General features: G+C 50.1%; 1 protein-coding gene across 8 annotated transcripts in view; it reads left to right on the top strand.

Moving 5' to 3' along the window:
* Positions 1 to 21,092, top strand: part of CHFR (checkpoint with forkhead and ring finger domains) — an 893,929-nt gene that overhangs the window by 649,947 nt on the left and 222,890 nt on the right. The window lies entirely within an intron of this gene.

The raw sequence follows: 21,092 nt of genomic DNA, 5'->3' as shown, positions 1-21,092 counted from the left end.
CCTTGAGGGATGCCGCAGTGGAGAGGGTGAAAGGGGAGAGAAAAGGGTCAAGTTGAACCTGTGAAGGTCGATTGGAGCGGAATGAGGTCAGCCAGTCCCGTGCCATGCCCGTGATGCCAAGGGTGTCAGTGCCAATTTGTCAGGGTGACATGATTGACCGTGTTGAAGGCAGAGGAAAGATCCAGAAGGATAAGAATGGATGGAGGGTTGGAGTCCAGATTTAAGAGCAAGTCTTCATGTGTGTTCAGCAGAGAGGTTAACGTGCTTGTGGCTGCTCTGAAGCCAGACTGGTGGTCGTGGAAACAACCAACAAATTCATTGTGTTGGATCAGTTGGAAGATGACCAGTTTCTCCCGGAGATTACCCAGGAAGGGGGTACTGGAGATAGGCAATAGTTTGCCGGGCAGGAGGGGTCGCAGAGGTCTTTTTGAGGAGATGATGCACAAGGGAGTGCTTGAGGGGTAGTGGGAAGGAGCCAGTGGCAAAGGAGTGGTTACAGAAATCAGCCAAGGCTGGCACAAGAGAGGCAATGTTGTCCTTGATATTTCCGGAGGAGCACCTGTTTGGCAGTGACTTTCATAGAGAAGACTTGTCTAGAGACCACATCTAGTGCTATTGGCGGGGCCAGTGGGGGGGCCAAGGGAGACCAGAGAGCTGAGGAGGGGCAGGGGGGAGTAGAAGAGAAAGGACAGAATGTCCTGAGTTTTGTTTTAAGTGGGAGGCCAGTGAAGTACAGAGTGTCAGGGATGACGGGGGAGCTGGTTTGGCGAATTCCTTGCAGATTTTAAAGAGTTTGCCCATGTTGGTGGCCCCAGAGATGCACGTATGGATATGGACATTCCTCTTCGAGTAGATGGAGAGTATGTATTGCCTTTGGAGGACGCAGCAGACCAGTCTGTCTGTGGATGCGCCTGATGCCTGTTACGCCCACCTGGACCCCACAGGGGTGTCGATCGGACCCGGACAGCTGCGGTCTCCGTCAACGTGATGCGTAGTGCAGATATGACTGTCTGGACTGGCCCGCCTAGTCTTGTCTGCTGGACCCGAAGAAGTATTTTCCTGCAAGTGGAGACAGGGATTAGCCACCTGTGGGTTTTAGTGATGGCCTCCCAACTGTTCTCGCTCTCCCCCACTAATCACCTTCGATATCCCCTTAGTAACCTCACCTTATGTTTGTAAAAGATGAGCTCTCCACCCTGCGTGTCTTGCAGGGGCGCGTAGATACCAGTTCTCCAGCATGGGGTCTGGCATGTATTCACATGCTCATGAATATTCCCCGTCGTCAGGCTGGGAATCATCGGTAAAGAAAAAATCAGTATCAGTTTCGTTTCTGATCTGTCTTTCGTAGTAGTAACCAATCACTGATCTCTGCGTCATACTGACCACAGCCAATGACTGCCCTCTACCTAAGCACCGCCTCTGGCAGCCATCTTCAGATTTTTACCGCACGTTCAAGTGTTGGGATCCTCGTGCTATTGCTCTCGAGCGTTAGTGCTTTTTTTCGCGTTTTTTCTCAGACAAATTTCTCTTTTTTCGGTCAAAAGAGCCTCAAGCTCCACCGTTTCTTCATCCGATCAACGGGGACCCGTGGCGGATTCGTCTACGCCCCTCAAGGGTGAAGATTTCGTCGAGCCACGCTTTTGGAGGACTCCAGAAGTTTCTCAGGCCCATCTCGGACATGGTCCAGGAGAAGGGAAGCTCGACGCCCGGAAAGCTGTTCAGGGTCTGCCCTGGATGCCAGCTTCAGAATGTCTTTAAGGAGGACGAACACTCCCTTTGCCTTTACTGCCTACATGAGGACAAGACGCACGTGGAGAAGGACTGTGCGTTTTGCGGCAATATGTCGGAGCGGACCATGAAGGACCGCCATCAACGTCTCGCCAACTGGCTGGAAGGAAAGAGCCCGTCAGGCGAGAAGAAGAAGTCTGAGCGGTCTTCTAAGACCTTTGAGGGCGCCCCGGCGACAGGGGTCCAACAGAAGGCCAAGCACCGCGAGTCCGCTGACACCGGGAGTACCGAACGATCGGGCTCTACGGGCGCCAGGCAGGGCGCACCCTCCCCGGCGCCATCACCCACGAGCCAACGCTCTGGCTCGGGTAAGAGGAAGGCCGAGCACCCGGCGAAACTCCTGGAGAGACCCCGGTCGTGCCCTAAGGCCCCATCGGAGGGGGAGCGAGGTGGTGACCCTCCCCCCAAGGAGAAGGCGGTGAGCGCACCTAAGGTGGTGAAAGCCTTGATCCATCCGGCCAAGGCCTCTCTCGAGACAGTCGCGCCGGCCCTGGCTCAGACTGTGGAGGCTACACCAGTGGTGGCGACCCCGGGGCCCAGAATCTCCCTGCCACCGCGGAGGGAGTCCTCTTTCATGCCCATCGACAAGACCCCCGTGAAACCTCTGACGGAGAAGAAAAAGGGGGGGGAGGTCGTCGTGGACTCGGCCTCAACCTCTGAGGAGGAGCTGATCGAAGTCTTAGGCCACGGCTCTGGCGTGGAAGAAGGCTTTCCTGTCGGGAGGGACCCCGACATGGAAGACGACAAGGGCGTTGAGGGTGCCGACGGGGCTCCTGATCGCCCGTCGGAACTCCCTCAACCAGTGCCGCAAGACAACTCGGCGGCCATTTTGTTGGCTATACAGTCCTTATGCTCGGAGATCAGGACGAGACTGCCGTTGCCACCAACGGAGGAACCGCTCCCGACTCATCGCGCCCTGCTCAGCCCTCCTCCACGTCCACGACACGTGGGGAGGATACGGGGACTGACACGGCCGCGACGGGTACAGACGACGAGGTTTACGACGAGGATCTCCCGTCGTCACCTCCCACCCGGGCTTCCCCGCCCGACCAGATTGGATCGTTTCACTCCATGATCGCCAGGGCATCCGAGCTTTTCCAGCTCTGCCCGGAAGAGAAGAAGGAAGGTTTCCTTTATCAACGGCGCAAGACCAAGAGGAAGACGGTCCTCGCTGTACCTCTACTAGACGATATTTGGGATGAGGGCCTCGCCCTCCTCAAGAACCCATCCACGACGCCGGCTAGAAGGGATCGGTACGAGAAGTAGTACCGGGTCCCGGACGCGGCCCCCTTGTGCCCTCGGGCACAGCCGACCCCGGACTCGGTCGTCTCCGCGGCGGCTAGGAAGAAAGCGGGGTGGGCGCAGCCTCTACATCAACCTCCCCACCGGATGGCGAGGGAAAGAAATTAGACACGATGGGACGCAGTCATCTCGTCGGCAGCGACGACGATTAAGGCGGCCAACGCCTTGGCTATCGTAGCCCGCTATGACAGGGAGTTGTGGTACAAAATCGCCCCCCTGCTGGACTTCTTACCAGACGACAAGAGGGCGGAAGCCCTAGAGATCTTGCAGGAAGGAGAGGTGGCGTCGGACCATGTCATTACGATTGCGACGGACATCGCTGACACTGGATTTCGCCAGTTGGGCAACAGCGTGTGCCTTAGGCGGTGTGGGTGGCTCAAGGCTACTGACTTCCGTCAAGACGTGCAGACCAGAGTCTTGGACATGCCGTTCGACGGAAACAACCTGTTTGGGAAAACAGTGGACGATTCCCTTCAAGCCATCAAGGCGGACACAGAGACGGCCCGGGCTCTTGGGGTTCTCCAGCAATGGCGGCCGCCCTTTCGGAGCGGCGGAGGCAAACAGGGTGCCTCCAAAGGTTCCAGCGGCGGATTTTCCACCTACCGTCAAGCGGCCCGTTCGTCGTCACAGGAAGCTTACAGGGGACGAGGCAAGTCAGGCGGACCCTTTGTCGAAGCAGGACTGAACCGGCCGTGGGGTCGGGCCCCCACCAAAGCACCCCGGTGGGAGGCCGGCTGGCGAGCTTCGTCAGCGCGTGGGAGTCCATCTCCACCGACCGTTGGGTGCTGGACGCCCTAGCTCAGGGTCACGCGCTCGAGTTTCTAAAGAGGTGCCCGCGCGTCCCCCCTATGGCCAGGAAAGAACATCACGTCCCTCAACTTCTCTTGGAGGTAAAGGCGATGCTCAAGAAGGGCGCCATCGAGCTCGTCCCAAAGAGGCTTCAGGGCTCCGGAGTTTACGCAAGATACTTCCTCGTGAAGAAGAAGACTGGAGGATGGCGTCCCATCCTGGACCTACGACGACTGAACAAATTCATCAAGGCACAGAAGTTCCGGATGGTCACCCTCCAACACGTCCTGGGTCAACTGGAGGAGGGCGATTTCCTGTCATCGTTGGATTTGGAGGATGCCTACTTCCATATTCCCATCCTAAAGGGACACCGAAAGTTTCTCAGGTTCGTGGTCCAAGGGCGTCACTACCAGTTCAGAGCCCTTCCCTTCGGATTGAGGTCGGCACCCAGGGTGTTCACCAAGTGCCTCGCACCGGTGGCGGCGCAGCTGTGCCGAGAGGGGATCCACGTCTACCCCTACCTGGACGACTGGCTAATCCGAGCAAAGACGAAGGAGCTCGCCGTGGGGCACACGGCAAGGACCGTCCAACTACTCACGGACATGGGATTCTCCATAAACTACGCCAAGTCCCACCTGGTGCCCGCGCAAGATGCACTGTTTCTGGGAGCGAAGCTCGACACAGTGTCGCTTCTGGCCTCTCCGTCGGAGAAAAGGACGAGGGCCATTTTGGGCAAGGTGCAGCGGATGCTGGTTGCGGACGCGGCCAGGGTGAGGTCCATCAAGTCCCTCCTCGGAATGATGTCTTCTTGCATTTATCTCATCCGTCTGTGCAGGCTCCGGATGCGCCTGTTGCAGGAGTTCCTGGACGCGCGCTGGATCCAGACGACGGGCAGCTTGGAGGGGAGAGGATCACACTCGACGAGAGTTTCCGACGAGCGATCCGGTGGTGGGGCACCCGCACGCATCTGACAGCGGGCATGGACTTCCAGACCCCTGGCCACCAGGAGACAGTAACCACGGATGCCTCCCTGGAAGGGTGGGGAGCGCACACCGAAAATCTGCACGCGAGAGGCCTTTGGCTTCCGACGGAGAAGTCCCTCCATATCAACGTCCTGGAGCTCCGTGCAGTGTTTTGGGCCCTCAGGTCTTTTCTTCCGTCCCTCAAGGGCAAGGTGGTGAGGATCTTCACCGACAACACCACCACCATGTTCTACATCGGGAAGCAGGGCGGTACCAGATCCCCAGCCCTGTCCAAGGAGGCGCAAGATCTGTGGCATTGGGCCGTCGCCCAAGGGATGTTTCTGCTGCCGTTTCATTTGGCAGGGATAAAAAACACCATCGCCGACTCGCTCAGCAGAGAGCTGCGCTCGTGCCACGAGTGGGAACTACGACAGGATCTAGTGGACCGCCTCTTCCGACGGTGGGGCACACCCCAGATCGATCTGTTCACGACGGCGACGAACTCCAAGTGCCGGAGGTTCGCCAGCAGGTTTCCCCAGCCAAGGAGCATGGGTGATGCTTTCTCGTTCCCCTGGGAGGGCCTGTTTCTTTACGCGTTCCCTCCATTGCCGTTGCTGATCCGGCTCATCAACCAGCTCAAGAGGTCACGGTGCAGGATGATCCTCGTCGCACCTGCGTGGCCGAAGCAGATATGGTTCCCGGACCTTCAGGACTTGTCAGCGTCCCCGTCAATCAAGCTGCCAGTGGACGCGGATCTTCTCTCCAGGGAAGGAGGCGCCATCCTCCATCACGACCCGAAGTCGCTGAACTTGCAGTCCTGGCTCCTGCAGCGTTAGAGTTTGGAGGCTACGACATACCGGCCAACTGCAGAGAGGTTCTTCCAAAGGCCAGGGCGTCCTCAACTCTTAAATGCTATGGACACAAATGGAAGAGGTTCTCTGTCTGGTGCCACGCACAGAAGATTACCCCTCTACGGATTACGGCTCCCCAGGTACTGCCGTACCTTCTGACGCTGGCCAAGGCTGGACTGGCGCACGCGTCCATCAACATTCATCTTGCTGCGATCTCCTGATACACCAGAACCACGGGGCGGACGTCTTTGTGGTCTCATCGTCTGGTGAAAGAATTCATGAAGGGACTGTTCAGATCGTTCCTGCCGGTGAAGGCTCCAGCCCCGGCGTGGGAGCTCAACATGGTGCTGACCAAGCTCATGGGATCTCCGTTCGAGCCTCTGCACTCGGCTCCGTTGAAGTTCTTGTCGTGGAAAACAGCGTTTCTTGTGGCCATCACCTCCGCACGAAGAGTGGGAGAGATCCAGGCCCTTTCCTGGAAGCCCCCGTACTTGACTTTTCACGACACAAGGGTAGTGCTCAGGACGCACCCCTCCTTCATGCCCAAGGTGCCGTCGGACTTCCACCTCAACGAACCCTTGGTGTTGCCTGTTTTCTTCCCGTCGCCTTCGTCGCCGGCCGAAAGGACATTGCACTCGCTGGATGTGTCTAGAGCGCTGAAGTTCTACGTGGATCGCACGAAGTGTTTTCGGAAGACGTCACAACTTTTTGTGAACTTTGGACCTGTCAATCAGGGGAAGGCTCTCTCGAAGGCCTCCATTTCCAGATGGCTCTCCGGCTGTATCATGTACTGTCATTGGTTGGCAAACCGACCGCTGCCTGGCTGTCCAAGTGCCCATTCCACCAGAGCGATCGCAGCTACCACAGCGTTCCTATCTGGTGTGCCCTTGCTGGACATCTGCAGGGCTGCTACGTGGAGGTCGACGCACACCTTCACGAAATTCTACTGCGTCGATCGGGATTCCAGGGAGGAGTCCAGGGTCGGCCAAGCAGTGCTGCGCAACCTGTTCGCCTAAGGTGAGCCTGGTGAGGAGGTAAGAATTGCTTAATGTTGTGTTTGATGTAATGCTTAATGTTGAGCCTTTGCCCCCCTCCCGTGGTTGTTCATGTGTGTACTGCTATGTATTCTTTATTCATGAGCATGTGAATCCATGCCAGACCCCATGCTGGAGAAGGAACAAGTTACTTACCTGTAACTGTTGTTCTCCAGCAAGGGTCTGGCATGGATTCACATGCGAACCCTCCCGCCTACCCCTCTGTGGCTCTTCACTTGGTCATACTGCCACTTCACGTGCTTCCAAATCTGAAGATGGCTGCCAGAGGCGGGGCTTAGGGAGATGGCAGTCATTGGCTGTGGTCAGTATGACGCAGAGATCAGTGATTGGTTACTACTACGAAAGACAGATCAGAAACTAAACTGATACTGATTTTTTCTTTACCGAGGATTCCCAGCCTGACGACGGGGAATATTCATGAGCATGTGAATCCATGCCAGACCCATGCTGGAGAACAACAGTTACAGGTAAGTAACTTGTTCCTTACTTCACTGGTTTGAAGGCGTTGGGAGAGTTCCGGTAAGCATTGACTCTGAATTCCCAGGCGGGATTGGTAAGTATCGAGTTCAAAGAGTTCAATGTGCCCGATGTTCACTCTTGTCCCCTTCCTTCCTTATATTGCAACTGAGTTTGTGAGAAGAAGGTCTCGTAGCTGCTGCTGGCGTTCAGGTAAGAGTCTGTGTTACCCAACGCTGTCCGGTAACTATTACATGCGTTAACGTGTTGTTTTTCTCCCTCTTTACAGATGCGGCATATGAAGATATGGAGAATAATACCGCTGGTGGTAAATCGGATAAGTCTATGGTGGTAAGAGGTATTTGTTGATTCCCTTGGCTCACCTTGTTGTTCTTGTGCCCCTAGGTGCCTGAGTACGGCGAAGAAATGATGGAGACAGTGCCAGATGGAAAGATGCTGTGAGAACTGGTGAGTATGGCGCCGTGCTGGAGCTGGCAAAGCGACGCGTGCAGGACTGATGTACTTCCAGGTCGGGAGATGAAATAGATCCGGAATCAGGTGAGGAATTTGAAATAAGTTTGTTTTCTAACCTTGTCCTTTTCTTCCTCTTTATTCTAGGAGCTCTGGATTCGAGGCAGGCTTGGCAGAAGACTGGATGCTGGCTGCAGGCACGGTGAGAGTCACACTGCTGGATGCAGAATAACACAAAGCATGTGCTGCTGTTCGTGTGTGGTTTAAATAGCCTCCAAAGTAGTCCCAGGAAAGAAGTTCCCGAGGACCACACCCGAGTATAAAATAGACCCTGTAGTAAAATAGTCCCATCCAGGCCTCACATTGGCTTGGATTTATTTGCAGCATGGTCTGCATGAGGTAAGTAATGTCTATGAGCCTGGTGCCTACGGCGCCCGGACTGAACCCAGACAGCCCCTAGCTGGGGCTGCTGGGGTTTTTGTAAATGTCTGGATGCCTGCCTCCGGGGCTGATGGGCTTGATCCGGATGCCCGGGGGTAGGCATCATGACAATGCCTCCCACTTCCGCTCAGCAACTCTGCACTTTCGTTTTAGAGAGGCTAGGTCGGAATCCTACCAGGTTTTGCTCTTGGAGGTAGGCTTCATGCAGATCTTCATGACAGGGACTGGATGTCCAGGATGTTGTTGATAGAGAGGTGAAGATTAGCAAGGGCAGAGTCAGTGTGGCAGACTGTGGAAGGAGTGGGATTGAAAATGGCGGCAAAAGAAACATCTGACACTCGCTTCATCAGTCGAACGACGGAAACGGAGACTTGCAGTGGGGAGACGGCTTAGCCGGGGCACCCAAGAGATTGAAAGTGGTCTTTCCCCACAGTTAAAGTAAAACAATAGAATAAATGGACACCAATGGACACAGCCCAGTAGGGAATGAGACCAGGAGAGATTGCAAGTCAGTAGGGAATGAGACCAGGAGAGATTGCAAGTGAGTAAAAGGTGTTCTTTATATAAAGATAAAGTGGGGCATGCAGAGGACTCTGCTACTCAGAGCGCTCTGCCCATCATTCAAAAACTTCACATTTTTTGTCAAAAACATGTCATCTATTACGTGTGCTATACAGGTTGCACGAATACATTTCATTGGTTAAATCGAAGAAGACAGTATACAATGTTTACGAATACTGGTGCTGGATTGGCTGTGGTTGCACTTGTTGCTTCTTGAGGTGTGTGGGGTGGTTGGGCTTGTCAGGGAGGGGCAAAGGTTCACGCTCTGTCCACGCAGCTATAACTAGATAAGCTTCATAGTAATCATGGGCATGCAAGATTTAACAAGACATGTAAGATTCTTCACAACACATTGTTGTCTACAAATTGTTGCAGTTATGTAGTCACTCTTGACCTGGGCCAAAGTGGGGCAGAGGTGTGGTGGTCCGGGTGCCTCATCTTGGAGGGTACTGTCGAGTTACATTTATCAAATGCCTTGATGATCCAACCGGGGTGTCAGGGTTTGTTAGTACATGGAGAATATATGTTTGCTCGAGATTAGTTATATGGAGGCAATTGAGGGTGGTCCATGGGCAGGGCTCTTACTCCTGCTACATCAAAGAAGTGAGGGGTTTAAGGTTCATGCAGACAGTAACTCTTAAGGTGGGGGTTGTTGGGGCAGGGGCAGGTTTGTGGAGACGTATAGTTTCCATGAGCTTGGCTCTGGCCCGGTCACACACAGGGCAGTGATCTCAGACAAAGAAGAGAGATAGTGTCAGCTTGCAGCAATTCACGGCCAAGCTTCCCTGAGAACAGGACAGCCACAGTGCAGACAGTGGGGAGGAGGTGGGAGTTGCTGGGCTGGCCGTGCGCTGCGTTAGACAGGGGAGAGATGCAGGATTGCTGCTGAGGGTTTCATGTGTGGCCTAGTTAAAGATGGAGTTGTGGTTAATACAAAAGGGAGTCTCTGGGGTCCCGGAGAGGCATTGGATATGTGTCATTCAGTGGCTACCTTGCACCCGTCATCGGGGCTGGGCCAAGGGTACGTTGCCAACCATTGAATGAGCATAACGTACACTTCATCCATAATGTAGGGGGGCCCAAACGACCCTTCCTCCCTTATATCCACCCCTTTCGTTACTTAAGTAACGAAGATGCCAAGGCTTGCAAACGTTGCCATTCTTCTGCCTCAGCCATGGCTTCATCCCAGGCTCGTGTTCCCTTTATTGGCATCCATGCCCTGCATACAGATCTAAGACTTTCACCTCTCTGCATATTCATCTGGAGTGCATGTCCTGTAAATGCACCCACCATCCCCATCAAGATCCACCCATACCTCTTCGTACCATTCTAATTCATGTGGTTCTTTTATTTTGGTGTGGTAAAGGTTATCTATCCTATATCCAGTGCTGTTCACTGCAGTCATTCGATATTTAGGTTCTGGGCTCTATCCGGTTTGCACTTGGGCATCTCATGCAACCTTAAGTACCTTTGCTGGGTTGCCCATTGTCACCATCATCATTGCACTGTTAGGAATGGATTTTGCACAGCATCTGATTCCTGCCTGGCACACACAAGAAATCAGCAGAAAAAAGACGATGACGGGGATCGGGAGCTTCATGGCCATCCCTAGCCACGATGGGACCCACTCGAACGGGTTGTCGAACCATCTTCTGGGCTGCACGCTGCCCTCTTCCTTCATTCTTTCACCAAGACTGTGCACCGCTGCTATCACATTCAACAGTGTCCCATTATCTGCATCGGCAGAAGCACCAATGTGCAACATACACTACCGATTTTTCGACAAACACGGTCGTCCATTGCTGTGAGTAGGTCTAGCACATATCTGTTCTGCATCTTCATCAGCCGCAGGGCCCTGAGTTCCACTTTGATGACGTTGAACACTTCTTCAGTGTCATTGGCCAACTGGATGAGCTCCCAGCGAACTATCTGCAGCCATTTGGCATTCGCTCGAGCCTGGATGCTTGGTATGAGTGAGGTAAAGAATGACTCAGCTGAGTTGAAGAGTTTCTATTTGTTAGGGATTTGTGCCAAGAGTTCTGAGGATTCTGTGGAAATGTAATTTGATGCTCTCTATTTCCCCGACACCCTGTCTTGCAGCTGTTCTTCCGACAACACATACGTTGGGGGTTCTTCGGTTGTTGACTGGGGTGCCTGGGACATCTCGGCTGGCACCATCTCCCCTTGGATATGGCTCTCAGGAATCACCATTAGGGGCGAGTGCAGCGTTTCCGGGTCACATGCACCTCTCCATGACGGTAGGAGGTGCAAGTACGCCTGTTTGCCGCACACCCAGTAAGTGTCCATTAGGGCTGCTGTTTCTTTCTTCATGTCGGACAAGATGAGTGTCCAGGGGCCCCTTCCCTTCACCATGAAAGCAAAGTTTGTATTGTATTTCATGTTGGACCTTGAGCGGCTTTTCGAGAGCTGTTACCCACGTTAGCTTGGCGATGTGCTGAGACCAGATTGGAGTGCATGTCTTTTCTATCCATTGTACTTTTTCATTCGACAATCCTTACAATGCTTCTGCTTTGCACATCATTTGCTCGTTTTGCCACCTGTTGTCGGGGAACATCGTCCCTTTAATAACAAAAAATGGCTCCTTCACGCAGAGCACTCCTTGTGGCTTTCTGTTGCAGGTTTTTTCATTTTGCAGTAATTGTAACGAAATGGTGTGTGCTTGGTAGGTGCCTCTAATTCTACACAGTGCAAGATGGATTAGACACTGAGCCCCTACTATGGGCGCTTCTTATGGTAATAAAACCTTAGGGGTCCCCGAGGTATGGGGAATTAAGGAGCACATATAGCAACTCTCATTAGTTGCTTGTTTTGCCATTGTGCTCATATCTGCATACCATTTGTTTGATTTTCTGGGTGGCGTGGGTCTTCTACTGCATCTAAACCCAGGCCAGGATATGCGTCATACATTTTCCACCCCACCCCCCTTTTTCATCTCCAGTTGCCCCCTAGACCAGTCTGTGCTTTTAGTAACTTCTGATACCTAATGGGGAATATTCCTGTTGCTGCTTTTACACCTCTTTCATTATTCGGCTGCTGGTACATTATGTCAGGTAATGGGGTAGAGGCCTGGGTTTCATCGTACAAGTAATCCCCACTTGAGGTAGGGTGTGAGGTTGTATGGACATTAACATGTGGCGTCATTACTGCATCCGTGCTAGGGTCGTTCATATCATACACATTGAATTCAATGGGGTGTCAATTACAGAGTATTCAACCAGTGGAAGTCTAATGGTTTTGTTTTTGTGTAGGGTAGTAAGATTTGGGGATACATTGTGGGCCCAAATTAGTTTAAAACCCATCCCATACTAGGTGGGTACCTTCGTCTATAATTTTCGCTTCCTCCCCCTTCTTTTATGCCGATAGAAATAAGACACTGCGCAGTACAGACCAAGGCATACCAACATTGTTCAAAACACCACAGCTACAAAGAATAAGCCACACTCGTAGGAGTAAGCTCTAGTTAAAATGTTAAAGGTATTTGTACCGCGCACCGTCACAAATGGATTTGGTCCCCAGGCGCTCTGGCGGATCTGTAAGCGATAAGGTGGGATGGGTTAGTAAGGTGAAGAGGGAGTAGGATAGTGAGAGGAATGGTGTTCTGTTGGCAGCATCAACTCGGTATACACCGGGTGCTGAGCTTTGGTGCGGGTATTGGATCGGTGTCAGTCTGCGTGTGCTGTTGCTCCGGCTTATGTGTTGTGGTGAAGTGTTGTGCGAGAGATGGTTGTGTGAGTTTTTTGAGTGAGATAAGTATGCAGAATTTGAGCTTCTATTGGTTAGTGGGTTACCTGACCTTTAGCATGCTAACATTCACAGTTTTGTCTAAGTGTGGCACCTGTTGACCTTCACAATCCCATCTAGATGCAGCACAGGCTAATGTTTAGAATTCTATCTAGGTGTGGACATGCTGATATTCACGATTCCATCTAATTGTGGACATGTTGATATTCACGATTCCATCTAATTGTGGACATGCTGATATTCACAATTCCATCTAAGTGTGGACATACTGATATTCACAATTCCATCTAAGTGTGGGCATGCTAACATTCAGGTTTTACCTAAGTGCGGCGCTTGTTGACCTTGACAAGAATGTTAGTATGTAATGCAAGGCAACTTCTGCAATCCTGTCGTGAATAGGTTCAGTCTGGTGGTCACAAATCTTTGAGCACACCTGGTGTGAGTCTATGTCAATCTATGTTATTGGGAAGTAAGATAGAGTGGCAGAGATTTTCTGGAGTAGAGTAATTGCTCTACTCCCCACCCATGCCACACTCAGTTTTTGTTGATGTCTGTTGACTGCTGGTTTCATTGGCGTCCCCTGCGGACACCTGTAGACACATCTTGGAGCTGCCAATGTAGGAGCTGCCCTTTGCCTTGTGGTCCTTCGCTGCGGGGGCTGCCGGGCAGAGGAGCTGCCCTGGCATGGACTATTAAGTACTGCAGCCACCCAATCGGGGAGTGTGGCGGGATAGGGGTGTGGGGGTGTGCTCGAGGTCCATGAGGTAAGAGCTACTCTCTTGCCGCCGTGTTTCTGTGCACAAATACACAGACCAATCACGGGTGGTGGGAGGGAGGAGAGGGGGTGGGGTGGGGGGTCGGATTTGGAAGGGGCAAGGTGCCGAGTGAACCTGATTTCACAACTATTGGGCCAAGATGGGAAAAAAGGCAGCATGAGACGCTACTTGCCTGGTTGGAAAGGGAAGGTGCCGAGTGCACCTGATTTCACTACTATTGGGCCAAGATTGGAAAAAAGGCAGCACAAGACGCTGCTTGCCTGGTTGGAAAGGGAAGGTGCTGAGTGCACCTGATTTCACTAATATTTCCCCTATTGCTATCTACAGATATGTCGTTGTCATTGAGGGCCCTCCTTTCAGCCATGTTTGTACCTATACAGTGAGATATAATGGGTTAAGTACACATTCATCTTAATAATTACTTTTCATTCTTTACTTAAAGCATCTTAGTGCCAGGTCAGTTCAGAAGGGGAAGGGCGAAGGAAGAGGAGAGCAAACAAGCTGACAAGTGATATAGTAGCAAATAATAATCTTTTGCATTTATATACATTTCTACCCTACAGTATTTTTCATTATGTTCACTACTTCTCTTGTTGCTTTTTGTATGTCCGAGAGATGTATCCAGTATTTTAGGCCCTTTACTTTCACCACAGTTTGTGTGCAATATACTATTTCATACGGGCCATGAAATCTTGGAGCATTCCATCGTCTCACAAAACTGCACACATACACCATCTCCCCAGACATTAGTGTTGTGTTGGGGCTGTCTGCTGCAGCTGTTACTGTAGTTTCATTTTCTCGTGTAAATGGTGGTGCAATTTGTTTTTCTATACACCTTGCTGGTCTTGTCAACTGTGTCAAGTATTCTTGGAATTCTTCCCCTAAAATTGTAGCTGCGTTGTGAGCGTCTGATGCTCTTCTAATTGGAGATATTGGCGTGTGCATGTGTCTTCCTGTCACCTCATCTCGTGCGGGGACAAGTGGTGGTCTTAGCTTGGCTGTGGTCTCAATTGGAATAATGCTAGCGGCAAGCAATATACCCAGTTTTTCTTTAGAGTGTTGCACAGTTTTGACAGTTTGCTTTTAAGAAGGCCGTTTATTTTTTCTACCATTCCATTTGCTTGCAGGTGGTAAATCGAACACAATTTGTGTTTGATGCCTAATAAGGATGTCACTGCTTTAAATAAGTCATTTACAAAGTGCGTTCCATTGTCGGAATGTATGACATCACAAATTCTGCATCGTGGGAATACCTCTCTGAATACAAATTTCGCTGCACATTTCGCGACTGGGTGGGCGCAGGGCCCTGCCTCCATCCAGCATGAAAAAGGGCAGACCACCACAATGAGATATCTTGCTCCATTGCACCTTTCTCCCATGTCTGCATAATCGATATGCAGTTCACGGAAAGGTCCGATGGGGCGGGGCAGGGTCCCTCTCAACGTTCTTAAAGTCATTCCTGAGTTATAGGTTTGGCACGTTGTGTATTCTATTGTTCTTGTAGTCCTGGAACGAACCAATCTTCCGGTATGTCTGCTGCTATGTGTTGTTTTGCTGTGTGGGCTGGGAAGTGCAGTTGTTGGAATGCTATTTGTACTAGTTCTAGAGGCATTACTACCTTCCCTGTGCAATTTTGGCACCACAGGAGGTCTGTAGCTGACTGCGTCCATCCTTTTTTAACCCATAATACCTGTTCCTCAATCAGTGCTTTCTTCTGTAGGTCAATTATCTGGGCTATGGGCATTGAGTTATATCCTGTTTCTCTTTCCTCTTCCACATTTGTTTTTAGTATGAATTCTCCTTTTAAATCTTTGTTAAAATATGCTGCTTCTTTTGCAGTGGTTTCTGCTGCTGCATTTCCCAATGAGATGACGTCACTGTTATTAGTGTGTGCCTGGCACTTCACCAGGGCCACTAACCGTGGGTTCTGCTAATGCTTCAAAAATTCTTTGAACAATTCTGCATGTTGCACGGGGGACCCATCTGCTCTCCTGAAAACTCTCCTTCACCACCTTGACAACCACTGGGTACTGTTGTTGTTACCGCGCACCCTTTCGCTGCGTGGAGTGCCTCTACTAATGCTACAAACTCTACTGCCTGAGTTGCAAAATGCATTGGTAATCTTTTCTGTACGATCGTCTCATATTCCCCATCTTCCAACCGCACTACTGTTGCACCCACATGCTTTTCTCCTGGTTCCGGGCATACTGATGCTGACCTATCTACAAAGTACACCTCCCCTTCTAGGGCATTTTCGTTTGCTTTGGGTATGTCGTCACCTTCCCCTTCAAATGTGGCACAATCATGGTCTGTGATGAATGTTGCTGGGTTCACTGTTTTGCAACGCACTATGTGCATGTTGGAGCTGGACAATATGATCTTATATGCTGTTGCTCTCTGTATCGTTGGGGTCGATTTAGAATTTTCAAGAATGGCAAACAGGGAGTGTTCAACAAATAGGGTTACTGAGCATCCCATTACAATGGTGGCACTTTTTTCAATGGCGAACGTGTCGGCTGTGAGAGCCTGTTCGCATGCGAAGTGTCGTTGCATTACAGTGTCAAGTGGGCCACTATAGTAGGCTAGGGGCTTATGTCCTAGAGATGTTTTCTGTGTCAATACTGTTGTCATTAGTGTTCCATTGCTGTGTGAAAATAGGAAGGATACGCAGTCATAATTGGGGGTTGCTAGGACTGGCGCTTTGGAGATGAGTTCTTTCAATGTGTCAGAAGCTATGTTCATTTCTGGGGTCCACACGATTCTGAACTCTCCTTCTGTGCTTCCTTTACTGCCTGTAGCAATGGTCTGGTGTATGCTGCATAATCTAGTATCCATGCTCGGCAGTAATTACATATGCCGAGAAATTTCTGCATGTCCTTCACTGTGTGGGGCCAGATGGTGGCACTTACTGCTGCTGCCCTATCTGGGAGTATCCGTTTACCATCTTTTGTTATCAGTTGTTCCAAATACAGCACTTCTCCTAGGCAGTACAGAAAATTTTGTCTGTCCACCTTGTACCCCTTGTAGGCCACTACATTTAGCAATATGATTGAGCCTGTCCTGCACTGTTCCTCATTTTCCCAGCATATTAAGAGGTCGTCTACATACTGAATAATTGTGCTCTTTGTGTCAATGTTGCCAAGGTCTTCATGTTGAATTCTATTGAAAATGCTTGGGCTCTCACAATATCCTTTGGGCAATCTGCAATGCTCATATCTTTTTCCCCCCAGGGTAAAGGCAGTCAGGTACTGTGATTCTGGGTCCAGTGGTACTGAGAAGAATGCATTTTTCAAATCTGCCACTGTGAAACAGGTTGCAGATTTGATGCAGGGTTTGGGACAAGTGAAAATTCTTTTTGTATGACGTCATTAAGTGGGTGTAGGTCCTGTATCATCCTCCAAGCCCCGCCCTTTGCTTTTTTAATTGGATAAATTGCTGTATTGCAAGGTGAATTTGATGGCACAATTATCCCTTGTATAGTCTTTTATTCCCTCCTCAGCTTCCCTTGACAAGGGGTACTGTTTTACTTCAGGCAATACGGCACCAGGTTTAAGCTTGATTTTAACGGGGGTTACTTCTTGCAGGAGCCCTACGTCATGGGGATTTGTCGTCCATAATGTGGTTGGCACTTGTTGCATGTCTTCGTCAAAAATTGTGGGAGGTGCACTGAAAATGGCCATGAGCGGGGTTTTCACTTGTCTATTTTGAATCACTATGTCACAAGGAATATAAATTTCCATTATGATTTCCCCATCAGTGTCACTGTCAGTGAATAATTCCTCATCTGTTAGGTCACACAGCGATATGTTGGGATCTACGCATAGCACTGTTCTCCACTCACACCCATGCATGTCCAACCCTATTACTGCTATTTGCTGTGCGGATACTTGCACACCATGCAAATCTAGGGACAATATTGACCCCGGTACCACCTCGGGTAGCCACGGGGGAATCACAAATTCAGACGGTACACGCCACTCTTGTGTTATTTCAGGCACTGCTTTTGCCAACACTTGTATCCCTTGTATGAACGTGTCTGAGTCAGTTGGCACTCCCCGAACCATTATTTCGTTAGCAATTGTGTTAATCAGCATCATTGCTATCATGGCAAATATACCTGGTGAGATGGTCATGTTGAGCTTACTAAGGAGATCCCTCCCTAGCAAATTTCTTGGCGAGTCTTTGTGGTACAATAGGGGTGCTAGCACTGTTTTTTCCCCCCACTGTTACGTCCAAATCTTTAGTGTAAGGAACCGTGACCACCGGCCCAGAAAATGGCTGCGTTTCCAATTTTTTGTCTCAGAGTGGAAACCGGCCTTCCTTTAGATAAGATTTTTCCACCCCCGAATCCACCATAAAGATTTTTTGGAATTCTTTTTTTTACACACTTTATTTTAAGTTTGAATAAACAGACGAAAAAACATAAACCAAACACAAGTGCCAATACCATTACATTGTACTGGCCGTAAAATGCAGAACCTTAACAATAGTTATAATACATTCATAATAATTAATGAAAACAATAAATCAAGCAAAACATAAAATATAATTTTACAATCCAACCAATTAACAATTTTCGGACACATAGCAAACAATACAAGACCACATGAAAAAGCACAACAAACAACTATGTAGAAATCATTCAATCCAACCCCCCAACCAAAATACATTCTTTATCGCACACAAGTTACAGAGAACCTAAACATACAATTCATTAAAGGACCCCCATAGTCGTGAATAGCAATCTTCTCTACCTTGTTTCAAAAACATAACCTTTTCATAATTTGACAGTTTTCACATCCAGTAACCAATCTTCCACCCCTGGCTTTTTTCTTGACTTCCAAACCCGCAGAATCTGCTTGGACGCCATCACCAAAACCCTATTAATCCAATGTGCTCTGCTCCTTGCCTCAAAACCCCTACCCCTATTTGACAACAAAATAGTAGAAAAAAAAGGTATGCGGAAGTTGTTCCTCCACCACAATGGCCAACCTATCCAACACATCTGACCAAAAGTCAGACACTCTTGAGCATACCCACAACATATGCATTAAAGTACCTCTGCCACACCCACAACCCCAACAGGAATCATTTCCCAAAAGACCCAAATTCGACATCCTAGACGGTGTCCAATACAACCTATAAAGGATCCGTTGCCTAATGTAACGCAGCCCCAGATCCAATTTAGCTTGCACCCCCACACAAAGCAGATATAACCTCCTCTATCCAAGCCTGACGAAGATTATAAGCCATAAAGATTAACTGCTTGTTGCCCATCTCTGCCCCCAACAGTGGTTCCTTGTCTGGGCTTAGGGTTATCGCTGGGATTGGACACGCAAGTGCTCTCTGTGGGCTGTCCTATTCTGAATGTCTGGTAGTTTCAGGGTGGGCGAAAACGTTGCCCCCCCCCCACCACTGCTGCTCCTCTGAACGGCACTGGCGCGCCTTTTGGCGTGGTGACGAATGGGTTACTGTGGGTGTTTACCATGTGGTTCTGTCGTGTTAGTTGCTGCTGTATGCCTTGTGGTGGTGCCCTCTGCTCTTGTGCGTAACGGGGATCAATTTGTTCTTGTCTGTATCCAGCCATACAGGCTGCCTGGGTGGGGGTGGACATTGTTGTTCGTTCTGATAATATGCCATTGGGCGAGTGCGTCATTCCCTTGCAAAGAGGCCCCATCTACCACATGACCAACACACTCCTCTCCCTCCCCCTCGGGGTCCTTGGCCTCCATATCCTCCTCTTTGTCCCCGGTACCCAGCTCGTCCTCTTCCACCCATTCCTTGCCATTGGAGCCCTCCATATTGCTCCTCTCCAGCCCATTGCTCTTGTCCGTTTGCTGCCCAGGTGGCTGCCATTCTTGCTTGTATTGCTATTGGCCCCTCCTCCCCATCTCCCTGCCACTCCGTGGGGAGGGCGGCAGCTACTGCCGTGACCTTCACCAGTTTAGTCTGCACAAGCTTCGCTTCATCTGCCAACCTTTTCTGTGCAATTGCCTTCTCCCTTTCTTTGATCCTCCTACGGTGATGCGCTATGCTCTGTTTTTCTGGCTAACCTTTGGTTTCTATCACAGCAATTTTATCAAGGGCCTTCTGTACCTCCTTCGGGAGGCCTTTCTTAATTATGAAGTAAGAGGAAGGTGGATTGGTCCCAAGCCGTGCCCGTCTCTGCCCTCCACATATACTGCACCCAAAGAATGTAAGTCGCAGCATCCTCATCCTCCCCCATTGTGCATTGTATCACTGATTGTAAGTTGGACGTGTCTGGGAATGTGCTCCTCAGTGCATCCCATACCTGTGTCCTTACATTGTTAAAGGACGCCCCATCATGACGGTCACAATCCAATGTTACCCCCGGGAAACCAGCCTTCACCCACACTCCGTTAGCTGGATCACCCACTGCAGAGACCAACAAACTTTTGATGTCACCAATTGCTAATAGAACACCCGCTGTGTTTTTCTAAAAAGCATATATCCATTTGCTCGCCCCTCCTAAAAGCGGGGCAATGTTTTCCATAAATTGGCCTTGTCCATCTGTGCCCAAGGAACATAGCAAGACCTCCCCGCCCCCTTGTGTATCAGTAGCATCTGTAAATTTGACTTCCCTTTTCCTTTACTCACCTTCGTCCCTTTTTTATTTGCTAGGGCCATTCTCTCAATTCTACTCCTTAGTCTCCTGGTGTGCCATCCTTCCTCTTCTCCCGCATCACTCAATACTGTGCTCCTAGGTCAGGACACCCCTCCTGCCCTCGCTCCCTCCTCATATTCATCCAGGTCACTCCAACATTCTTCCACCCTTTCTGATGTCACACTTCCTGGTCCTGTATTCACCTGCTCTTCTTCTCCTCTCCCTACTTGTATTACCTTAATGGGAGTGTTGTCTATGTGTAATAGAAAGTCTCCTGACTTCCATTTGTCTTCCGCAGTGTCTGCGGGGGTTGTTGGTGGCAGAGTTTGTTTGCCCCCGGGCAAGAGTTGACTTCTCTCACATAGATTTCTTAACCGTCTTAGCTCAGCCTGGGTCATAGTTATCTGACTTTCCAAGTCTTGTGTAAAACGCCCTAAATTCACTGGGGGTGCACACGTTGGCCGATACAAACCTTTAGGGTCATAAGGGGGAGGCGGTGCTGCTGCTGGTGTGGGGGGAGCACTTGGCTTGGACATATAGATAAGGTCACTATATCCCTCGGCAGGTTTGTTTAATAATGGGTACCGTTTTTTGGGGTCTTTCCCACTCTTTCTCTTCTCCCCCACCTTCCCTTAGCCTAGCTGCTTTGGGCAGCTGCTCCTTGACGTTATTGTTAGCCAGGGACACCTCCTCAAACAGTCTTCACAAATCTAGCACCTCTCCTATTTTAGAGCTGTTTACCTTTTGTATTTAATTGACAAATATGTTGCTACGAGGTCCAATACTGCCTTGTCAAATGACCCTGATTCTGCCCATATTTGGGAGGTCCCGTCCCCTATTATTTCTGTTAGCCACTGCTCATGATATTTTTCTATTTTCTCGCTATACACAGGGAGGTGCTGGCATATGTGCATGAAGGGTGTGTCTGCCCCATCACGTTTTCTCTTCACTATCGTGTGTGTGTGTCTGTGTGTCTGTGTGTGGTGTGTGTGGAGGTGTGCTCAGTCTAAATTATTTCTTCTTACAGTACCTTATTACACTGTGTTCACCTCACCACCCACTTAATTTGCAACTTTCCACAAAATCCGTTCAGGTTCACACAAACGGTCAACAGATATGGTGAGGGGGTCCCATTGGAAGGGATGGGAAAGCTGCAAAATCATTCCTAAGAGTTTGAATGTCTTTCAATTGAGCTGATGAAGCACTCGGTGCAAACCCACCATCAGTTTGTGGTGCAGAACAAACATCTTCTT

This window comes from Ambystoma mexicanum, chromosome 10, assembly GCF_040938575.1.
Source record: "Ambystoma mexicanum isolate Mex_15411 chromosome 10, UKY_AmexF1_1, whole genome shotgun sequence".
Lineage (NCBI taxonomy): Eukaryota > Metazoa > Chordata > Amphibia > Caudata > Ambystomatidae > Ambystoma > Ambystoma mexicanum.
The sequence above is the reverse complement of the archived record's forward strand: the minus strand, read 5'-3'. Positions and strand labels throughout refer to the sequence as shown.